Source organism: Rhinopithecus bieti, unplaced genomic scaffold (genome assembly GCF_001698545.2).
Source record: "Rhinopithecus bieti isolate Rb0 unplaced genomic scaffold, ASM169854v2 scaffold_25740, whole genome shotgun sequence".
NCBI lineage: Eukaryota > Metazoa > Chordata > Mammalia > Primates > Cercopithecidae > Rhinopithecus > Rhinopithecus bieti.
Genome location: NW_016811705.1, coordinates 909,490 through 920,366, shown reverse-complemented (window position 1 = coordinate 920,366; position 10,877 = coordinate 909,490). Strand labels below are relative to the sequence as shown.

The 10,877-nt window shown below is 38.5% G+C and overlaps 1 protein-coding gene across 1 annotated transcript in view; it reads right to left on the bottom strand.

Moving 5' to 3' along the window:
- MARCHF5 (membrane associated ring-CH-type finger 5) overlaps positions 1-9,580 on the bottom strand; it is a 41,634-nt gene extending 32,054 nt beyond the window's left edge. Inside the window, exon 1 of the mRNA XM_017894708.1 lies at positions 9,492-9,580. The gene's annotated coding sequence lies outside the window, so the exon portion shown is untranslated. The remainder of the gene's footprint in view (positions 1-9,491) is intronic.
- Positions 9,581-10,877: the final 1,297 nt, after the last annotated feature.

The following is a 10,877-nucleotide window of genomic DNA, read 5'->3' as shown; positions in this document are numbered from 1 at the left end:
AAGGAAGGAAGGAAGGAAGGAAGGAAGGAAGGAAGGAAGGAAGGAAGGAAGATTAAGAGAATGAGAAGACAAGCAAGGAGAAAAGATCTGCCCAAGACATCTGACAAAGAACTTTTATCCAAAATATCCAAAGAACTCTTAAAGGTCAACAATTAGAAAACTATTATGCTGATTTTTAAAATGAGCAAAAGACTTGTACCCCTCATCAAAGAAGATACACAGATGGCATATAAACACATGCAAAGATGTTTCACATCATTTATCACTAGAAAATTGCAAATTAAAATGAGATACCACTATACATCTATCAGAATGACCCAAATCAAAACATTGGCAAGGATGTGGAGCAACAGGAACTCTCATCCATTGCTGGTGAAAATGCAAAATGGTACATGGTACAGCCACTTTGGAAGACAGTTTCAAGGCTTCTTGCAAAACTAAACATACTTGTATCATATAATCCAGCAATCATGCTCCTTGGTATTTACCCCAGAGTTGAAAATTTATGTCCACACAAAATCCTGTACATGGATGTGTACAGCTTTATTCATAATAGCCAAAACTTGGAAGCAACCAAGATGTCTTTCAGTACATGAATGGATAAACTGTGGTACATCCAGACAATGGAAGAGTATTCAGTACTAAAATGAAATGATCTATCAAGCTACAAAAAGATACAGAGGAAATTAAATGCATGTTACTAAATAAAAGACAATCTGAAAAGGCTACATACTGTATGAGTCCAACTATATGACCTTGTGGAAAAGGAAAAGTTATGGAGAAAGAAAAGGATGTATGGTGGCCAGGAGCTCGGGGAGAGATGAAAAGATGGAGCACAGAGGACTTTTAGGTCAGCAAAACTATTCTGTATAATACTATAATGGTGGATACATGTCATTATACAGTTGTCAAAACCCGGAATGAACCCTTTATACATTATATATTATACAGTTGTCAAAACTAAGAGTGAACCCTAATGTAAACTATGGACACTTTGGGTGGTAATGATGTGTCAGCTTAAGTTCATTGACTGTAAAAAATGTAACACTCTGGTACAAGATGTTGATAGTGGGGAAAGTAGTGAGCACTGTGTGTGGTCAGGGGTGGAGGCTGGCATATGGTTTACTGTGAACCCACAAATGCTCTAAAATCTATTTAAAAATAACAAAAAAAGAAAGAGGAGCTGGGTGCAGTGGTATGCACCTGCAGTCCCAGCTAACCAAGATACTGAAGCAGGAAGATACTTGAGCCCATGAGTTCAAGGCTGCAGTGTAGCCTTGACTGTACCTGTTAACAACTACTGCACTCCAGCCTGAGCAACACGGCAAGACTCTGAAAAAGAATAAAGAAGGTGGCTGGGGATGAGTGGCTCACGCCTGTAATCCCAGCACTTCGGGAGGCTGAGGTGGGCAGATCACGAGGTCAAGAGATCGAGACCATTTTGGCCAACATGGTGAAACCCTGTCTCCACTAAAAATACAAAAATTAGCTCAGTGTGGTGGTGCATGCCTGTAGTCCCAGCTACTCAGGAGGCTGAAGCAGAAGAATCGCTTGAACCCAGGAGGTGGAAGTTGCAGTGAGCTGACATCACGCCACTGCACTCCAGCCGGGCGACAGGGCGAGACTCCGTCTCAAAAACAAAACAAAACAAAAGGCTAGCTGTGATGGTGCATGCCTCTAATCCTAGCACTTTGGGAGGCCGAGGTGGGCTGATTACTTGAGCTCAGGAGTATGAGACCAGCCTGGACAACATGGCAAAACCCTGTCTCTATTTTAAAAAAATACAAAAACCAGCTGGGTATGGTGATGAGCACCTGCAGTCCCAGCTACTTGGGAGGATAAGGTGGGAGGATCACTTGAGCCTAGGAGGTCAAGGTTGCAGCAAGCTGAGATTGTGTCACTGCATCCCAGCATGTTTGATAGAGTGAGGCCCTGTCTCAAAAGAAAAAAAAAAAGGACAAAAAGAAAGCAAAAAGATCCCAGGTCAACTAATCTTCTACCTTAAGAAACTAGAAGGAGAAATGCAAACTAAATTCAAACCAAGCAGAAGGAAGAAAGGACATAAATATTCGGGTGGATAAAAATGAAACAGAGAATGCAACAATAGAAAGAAAAAACTCGGACAAATCTTTTTTTTGAGACAGAGTTTTGCTCTTGTTGCCCAGGCTGGAGTGCAGTGGCGTGATCTTGGCTGACTGCAACCTCTGACTCCCGGGCTCAAGTGATTCTCCTGCCTCAGCCTCCCGAGTAACTGGGATTACATGCGCCCGCCACCATGCCCAGCTAATTTTGTATTTTTAGTAGAGATGGGGTTTTTCCACGTTGGTCAGGCTGGTCTTCAACTCCCGACCGCAGGTGATCCGCCCACCTCGGCCTCCCAAAGGGCTGGGATTACAGGCATGAGCTACCATATCCGGCCAATCCTGACAAATCTTTAGCTAGACTGACCAGAAAAAAAAGAGAAGATTCAAATGACTAAAATCATGAATTAAGGAAGGGGCATTACTACCAATCTTACAAAAATGAAAAGGATGATTAAAAAATACTATAAATAACTATATGCCAACAAATTAGATAATATACATGAAAGGGACAAATTTGTAAGACACAAACTATCAAAACTAATTCAAGAAGAAATAGAAAATCTGAATAGACCTGTAAGTAATGAGATTGAATTAGTAATAAAAAAAATTTCCCATGAATAAAAGCCCAGGACCAAATGGCTTCACTGCTCCCAAACATTTAAAACACCAATCCTTCACAAACTCTTCTAAAAAATATAAAGGAGGGATCACTTCCCAACTTATCCTATGAGCCAGTATGATTCCAGCACCAAAACCAAAGATATCACAAAAGAACTATAGACCAATATCCATTATGAGTACAGACACAAAAGTTCCCAACAAAGTATTAGCAAACATGACCAAGTAGAACTTATTCCAGGAACCCCAGGCTGGTCTAATATGAAAATCAACCAAATGTAATATGCCATATTAATAGAATACAGAACAATACCCACATGATTAACAATAGAGAAATAGCATTTGACAAAACCCAACAGTTTTTCATGATAAAAGCCCTTAACAAATTACAAATAGACGGGACCTCAACCTGATGAAGGCCATCTCTGAAAAACCCAGTTAACATACACTCATGTGTTACTCAATGATGGGTATCCACACACAGGGATAAATGTGTCCTTAGGCCATTTTGTAGTTTTGTGAACATCATAGAGCCTATTTACACACCTAGGCTATATGGTATAGCCTACTGCTCCTAGCCTACAAACCTGTACAGCATATTACTGTATTGAATACTGTAGGCAAATATAATACAATGGTATTTGTGTTCCTAAACATAGGAAAGGTACAGTAAAAATATAGTATAAAAGATAAAAGATGGTATACCTGTATAGAACACTTAACCATGAATGGAGCTTGCAAGGCTGGAAGTTTGGAAGTTGCCCTGGGTGCTTCAGTGAATGGGTGATGAGTGAATGTGAAAGCCTAAGACATTACTTATACACTATTACAGACTTTATAAACATTGTACACTTATTACACTGAATTTATAATTTTTAGTAATAAATTAACCTTAGCTTACTGTAACTTTTAAACTCTATACATTTCTTTTTTTAACTTTGACTCTTTTAACACTTAGCTTAAAACACATATTGTACAGCTGTGCAAAAAATTTTTTATCCTTATTCTATAAGCTTTTTTCTATTTTAAAATTTATTATTTTACTTTTAAACTTTTTTGTTAAAAACTAAGACACAAGTACACACATTAGCCTAGGCCTACACAGGGTCAGGATCATCAATTAATATCACTGTATAATAACAAGGTTATTACCAAGTCTCAAAGTTTATGGACAGACTTTATTCATAAAGCAAACTTTTCTCAGTTGGTATTCCTTTCATGTTTTAAAGCAATGCTTTTTAAATTTAATGTGCATAGAAATCACTCAATGATCTCATTAAAATGCACATTTCAGCTGGGTGTGGTGGTTCTTGCCTACATTATCAGTACTTTGGAAGGCCAAGGGGGTTTGGGAATCTCTTGAGGCCAGGAAGTTTGAGACTGGGCAACATAGTGTTCCCCCCTCTCTAAAAGAAAAGAAAATTAGCTGGGTGTGGTGGCACATGCCTGTAATCCCATACTTGGAAGGCTGAGGCAAGAAGATTGCCTGAGCCCAGGAGTTTGAGGCTGCAGTGAGCTATGATCATGCTGCTGTACTCCAGCATTGGCAACAAAGCAAAACACCGTCTTTAAAAAATAAAAAAATAAAATAAAATAAAAAAAGCAGACTTCTATTCAGTAAAAGGGGGGTGGAGAAAAGGGGTGGTGTTCTGCATTCCTAATAACTCCCAATGATGCTAATGTTGCTGGTCCTCAGATCATATTTTGAGTAGCAAGGTTTTAAGTAGGTGCATACATACAACTGACTTAACTCACTAGAAAAAAGAAAAAAGCAAACTGTAACATGGGTGGCAAACAGTGAGAAGGATAAAACTCCGATGAATCCTCTAAGCTTTTCACAACTGAGCACAATAAGTAACTCCCTATTAACAATGAAGAACATACACTTACACTACCTCTTCATTCCTTCCATGACCGAGTATCAGAAAAGATGCAGAATTGGCCAGCTAGCACCAGCCAGACTGGGGCTAAATCCATTTGAAAAGTTAAAAAAATAAACAACACAAAATCTGTTGCACAGACATCATCCGATAGAATATTAACCATCATCACCTTTCCCTCTCCGTATCTTCTGTCTTTTATTCCTTCTTCTAGTCAGTGTTTATCAAGTGTCTTTGGGGACCAATGGCAGTCCCTGGCAATCTATTAACTGGTTTACAGACAGGTTGAGAAAAAAGTGATAAAAGCTTTGATCACAAACATTTCACAAATTTTGAGAAGATTATGACTTTCATAGAAATCCTTTTAGGTTCTTTATTGCTGTTACATTCTAAGGATCACCCAAGCTCTACAAGGATAAGTTAAGAAAACACTATCATAATAAGGAAAATGGAAAGGGCTAACATACTTCCACATCATGTAAGTTGTTTACATTGGTTAAACTTATATTTTGTTGTTACTATCATACTGTGTTAAATCCCAAATTTAGGGAAATTAATCAATGGCTCAAAAGAGTAAAAGTGAAAAATACATTTAACTCAGAATGCCATAAATGATAACAGTATGATTTTATAGTGAAGACTGATGTTAGAATGAGCTGTGATCAGTGAACTAGGAGTGATAACTCTGTACTAGCAGACATCCTTGTTCCCATGTACCGTGATATATTATTAAATAGGGACAAGAAGCCACTGAAGTGTTCAGATCATTTTCAACAACTCCAGTAAACCAACCAAAGCCTCCACTATGAATTCTGTCATTAAAAGATCAAAATAATAGTCAAAGGTACTTCTTTTAACAAAACAGATTCAACTACTGTCAGCTGCAAAATTAATGACAAATGTGCTCAGAAATAAAACAATCTACTGGCAAAATTCTATCATCAGATGACACTATTGAACATTATGTGCTATGTGTGTTATACAGAGAAGAAGAACAATTATTATCACAGATGTATGCTCTTAAGTATTTTGTTTTATGGCTGCATGAAGCCACTAGTTTACAGAGTACGAATCAACTCTTAGCATATACGAATGTAATATGTTAATGAAGAAATACAAGCAACTTTAAAAAAGTTTTTAGAAGAAGATATTTTCTTTTAACCAACAATTATTTTTGAACCTTGACTTGAAAAGTTGGTTCAAAAATGGCTAGAGCACTAGCTTTGTGTATGGCAATGAAGAGCCCACCATCTGAAAGCCAATTCACACATGGCTTCATTTACAGACAATAGCTGGCTTGAGTCACTGTTAATAACTGCATGGAAAATTGTGAATATAATTAAAATTGCAGTCCTTGAACAGGTATCTTCAGCATGTTAAGAATATAGCAGCAGGCTGGGCACACAGTGGCTCACACCTGTAATCCTAGCACTGTGAGAGGCCAAGGTGGGTGGATTGCTTGAGCCCAGGTGTTTGAGACAAGCCTGGACAACATAGCAAGACCCCGCATCTATTTGAAAAAAAAAAAAAGCAGGAGGAAATACTGTTTTTCTGTTTTGTCAAGAGGAAATATGCTAACAATACCTACTGAAATGAAGGATATACCTTTGTTGTTGTTGTTGTTGAGATAAAGTCTTGCTCTGTCGCCCAGGCTGTAGTGCAATGGTGCGAGCTTGGCTCACAGCAACCTCTGCCTCCCAGGTTCACATGATTCCCCTGCCTCAGCCTCCCAAGTAGCTGGGATGACAGGCGCCTGCCACCACACCTGGCTAATTTTTGTATTTTCAGTAGAGACAAGGTTTCAACTTGTCTCTACTGGTCTCTTGGCTTGTTGGCCAAGCTGGTCTCGAACTCCTGATCTCAGGTGATCTGCCTGCCTCGGCCTCCCAAAGTGTTGGGATTATAGGCGTGAGCCACCATGCCTAGCGGATATTCATTTTTTTGTAACATTGATGTCATTAAACCATATCTATGATTTTAAGTGGCTAACTCAAGTACCATACCTCTATGACAGTATAGTGATCAGCTTGAACATAGCATTTGAGAGTAAAATTATGATTCTCTCTTTTTTTTAAGATTGGTTTCACTTTGTTGCCCAGGCTAGAAGGTAGTGGCGCAATCATAGCTCAATGCAGCCTCAAACTCCTGGGCTCAAGAGATCCTCCCACCTCAGCCTCCCAAGTAGCCAGGACTTACAACAGGTGTGCTCCATCACACTTGGCTAAATTTTTTTTTTTTTTGTAGAGACAAGGTTTTGCTATGTTGCCCAGGCTGGTCCTGAGCTCATAACCTCAAGCAATCCACCCATCTCAGCCTCAAAAGTGCTGGAATTACAGATGCGAGCTACCATGACTGGCTACAATTCTTTCTTGTTGTTGAGACAGGGTCTCACTCTGTCTCCCAAGCTGGAGTACAGTGGTGCAGTCAACAGCTCACTGTGGCCTCCACTTCACAGGCTCAGGCAATCCTCCCACCTCAGCCTTCTGAGTAGCTGGGACTACAGGTGTTTGTCACCATGCCCAGCTAGTTTTTTTTTGTTATTTTTGGTAGGGATGGAGTTTCACCCTGTTGCCCAGGCTGGTCTCACTCGCCCCAGCTTCCCAAAAGTGTTGGGATTACAGGTGTGAGCCACTGTGCCCGGCCGCAATTCCTTTTTTTAGACGGAGTCTCGCTCTGTCTCCCAGGCCGGAGTGCAGTGGTGCAATCTTGTCTCACTGTAAGCTCCGCCTCCCCAGTTTACGCCATTCTCCTGCCTCAGCCTCCCGAGTAGCTGGGACTACACACGCCCACCACCACACCCAGTTAATTTTTTTGTATTTTTACTAGAGATGGGTTTTCACCGTGTTAGCCAGGATAGTCTCGATCTCCTGACCTAGTGATCCGCCCACCTCGGCGTCCCAAAGTGCTGGGATTACAGGTGTGAGCCACTGTGCCTAGCTCGGCCACAATTCTTAGTAACAAAATATGCAGACTAAATAATCATACAAACAGCTTAACCAAAGAGTTTTACTCTTTTTTCTGTGAGATGGAGTCTCGGCTCTGTCGTCTAGGCTTGTGTGCAGTGGCACGATCTTGGCTCACTGCAACCTTTGCCTCCCAGGTTCAAGCAACTCTTCTGCCTCAGCCTCCCAAGTAGCTGGGACTACACGTACACACCACCATGTCCAGCTAATTTTGTATTTTTAGTAGAGACAGGATTTGACCATAGTGGCCAGGCTGGTCTCGAACTCCTGACCTTGTGATCTGGCCACCTCCGCCTCCCAAAGTGCTGGGATTATAGGCGTGAGCCACCACGCCTGGCCGAGATTTACTCTTTTCTAACAAGTAGGTAGACTTAAAACCATATTCAATTACTGCACTAAATCTGAAAACATATTTCCTAGAACTGAATTCAACCAAAAGGACAGATCTACACATTGCCATCTCCCAAATTAAAATATTCAGCTTTCCTGTTGAGTGCCATACATTTGTCAACTTGATGTAGTTTTCAGTGAGAATTACTGTAATAATTTTTGTGTCCATTTGAATACCTAAAACATCTAATAGAAATACCATATACTTGCTGCTCTTCCCAAATCTATAATTCAAAGGTGGGGCTAATTTAATAAAACTAAGAGCAAGAAAAGAAATCAGTTAAATATGAAACCTTAACTTGGACTTTAGTAAGTCTTTCACCATTAATGTGGTGGTACAATAATGTGAACAATCATTGCTTTTCCTGATACTGATTTAAAAATACTGCTTTGATCTTACAATAAAAACATTTTGAATTATTCTTTTGTGTTTATCTAAAATCAGTGGTATGCACTGAAGACCCATCACATGGTCCACAAATTCCAAATGTTTGAAAACACTACTTTCTCTACTACACTACTTCCCTTTCATAGGAAGCTATCATTTCTTCCTGTGCATGTTAGAGAAAAACAGAGAACCAAGGAAATTTTGTTTGCCCTTATTATTAATCTTCTCACATTAGAAAAGCATTTCATTATCTGTATTTATGTTGCCTCATTTTCAAAAACATTGGTCTGACATCAGTATGAATAGCACTTATAAAAAACAATATACATTATTGTTTTTTATAATAATTATTTCCAATTTTTCCCAAATTCCTCTGCCCCCAAAGTCATTCTTTCCTTATGACCTTCCCAGAACCCAAGCTGCCTTCCTATACTTCTTGGTTACAGTCAAGGGTTATAAAAAAAAGTTTAACAACTGGCATGGTAGAAACACCAAATCAAGAGATTGACACCAATTTATAACTGTATGGCTGTAATGGAATAGGCTCACTAAACATCAGCCTTAGACTGCTTCGTGTAAGCAGTCTGCTATACTTTTTTTCCATGCTAGGCCTGTTCCCAAAGATCTTTGGTTATTTCTTACCTGCCACTTCACAGAAAAGGGATAGCAGTGTTCATGAAAGAAACCACACAAATTAGATTCCAAAGATGAGTTTAATGTCGCATCTTATTAAATCTTTAATTTATCTACTTTTATTCTTTAACAGGAAGAATTAAGAAGTATTAGAAAGAACATACTACTGCTTTCTTTGTCTTACATCAATTGTCTCCAGATAATTAAGCTAAGTCAGCTTTTTTTTTTAAAGTCAGCTTTTTTATTATAGCTTTGTTATTCAATTATATCCACACAGGTATGCAAGTTCTTTCTCCTTTCTATCAAATAGACAGCTAATATACAGGCAAACGGATAAATTTGGGGATATACTAAGGATACTGTAAACTGTTAGCAAAACAAATGTCTCTGACATTCAGAGAGGAAACAAGAGAAAGGGAGTGTAGAAATTCATGCCCCAAAAAACAAAAACAAAGAGGTGGTTCACGTTAAAATAAACTTATAAAGTTATATATAATATCAAATATATCTGTGTTGTTTTTAAAGATATTCTTACCCAACTTTGGAAAAACTATTAGGTATTCAGCATTGCACTGAGGACATGCCACTCTGGCTGTACTGTTTCCTCTTTGCTTTTCATCCACCCAGCGTTGTAGACAGGCCTGGTGAACCCATTTTGTAGATCCTCTGCACCTGCATGGTCTCACCCATTCAGCTGTTCTATCATCTTCATCAGTAGCAAAACAAACCCAGCAGCTTCTGTAAATTAAAAGAGAAAATGATGACATTTGTATCTTTATGACTTCAGCCTCCTCTATACTGCAGCTCTTACTTAATGGGATGAGCCTACTACATTACAGAATCTTTGTCCTATATTAAAAGACTAAGGAGACAAAACCACCGATACATTCCCACTAGAGCAGTTTCTACTTTTTCTGTTTTTCCTTGTCTTCCTCTACAGAATCTTATGTTTTCTGAACTTTGTTTTTATGTAATCTCCTCTATCTTTTCAGTCATTCTTCACCTTCTCTAATGAACTTGAGTGCAAGGAGACAAACCTCAAGCTGCCTTTGTTTTATAAGACCTAATAATTCTTTGAGGAATAATAAGGACAGTAATGTATTAAATTCAGTGTTCTCCCTAGTTCAACACCACCAATCCCTTGAACTTGGAAAAACAAAGTATTACACGAGTGATTTTACATATAGTCTCATTCCATTTTTCAGCTGAGGAAAAAAACCTCATTTCTCTTTCTGGTAAAGTATAAACATAACAGAGAAAACGGTATTATTATATAATATTGTTTTCTCAAAAAAGCACAAAGGAGATAAATATATCAACATAATTTTCTTTTTTTAGGATAGCAATATGATAAATTTGGGTGTGTATGTTTGAAATCTGAAATCTAGAAGTATCAAGTCTGGGGTGCTTATATTAATAAAAATAAAATTCTATTGAGATCGGTAATTTTAAAACATTTTCCCACTTTGCTTTTAAGGGTACTTCATAAAGTGTAATTTTTTCTTGTGGAATTAGGTTGCAATTCCTCAGTTTTTCTCCCAATTAACACAAGTTTTGACATCGATTTCCATCAGGGCAAATACAGTTCAATTCAATGAGACCCTTCTCTCCTCCCCTCCATTAGAATGTGTACAAGTGGAAACAACTGCTAATTAAAGCATGTTACCTACTCTGCACTTTTCACTTAATTGGATAAGTGGCTTCTGTCAGAACAACTAGCTTAACTATTCTCAGTGGGAAAGACTATATAGTTAGGTATTATAGATGGGTGAGGTTCTCCACTCTTTGTGGAACAACATGAATTTCAATTCTGTGCTCCGATTAAAATTTTTCAATTAGAACAGGAAAAAAGTTGAACTGAATCCATGGCAATAATATCCAAAACTGTTGTTATATTGAGCTTTCAAATTCAGTCAGGTTT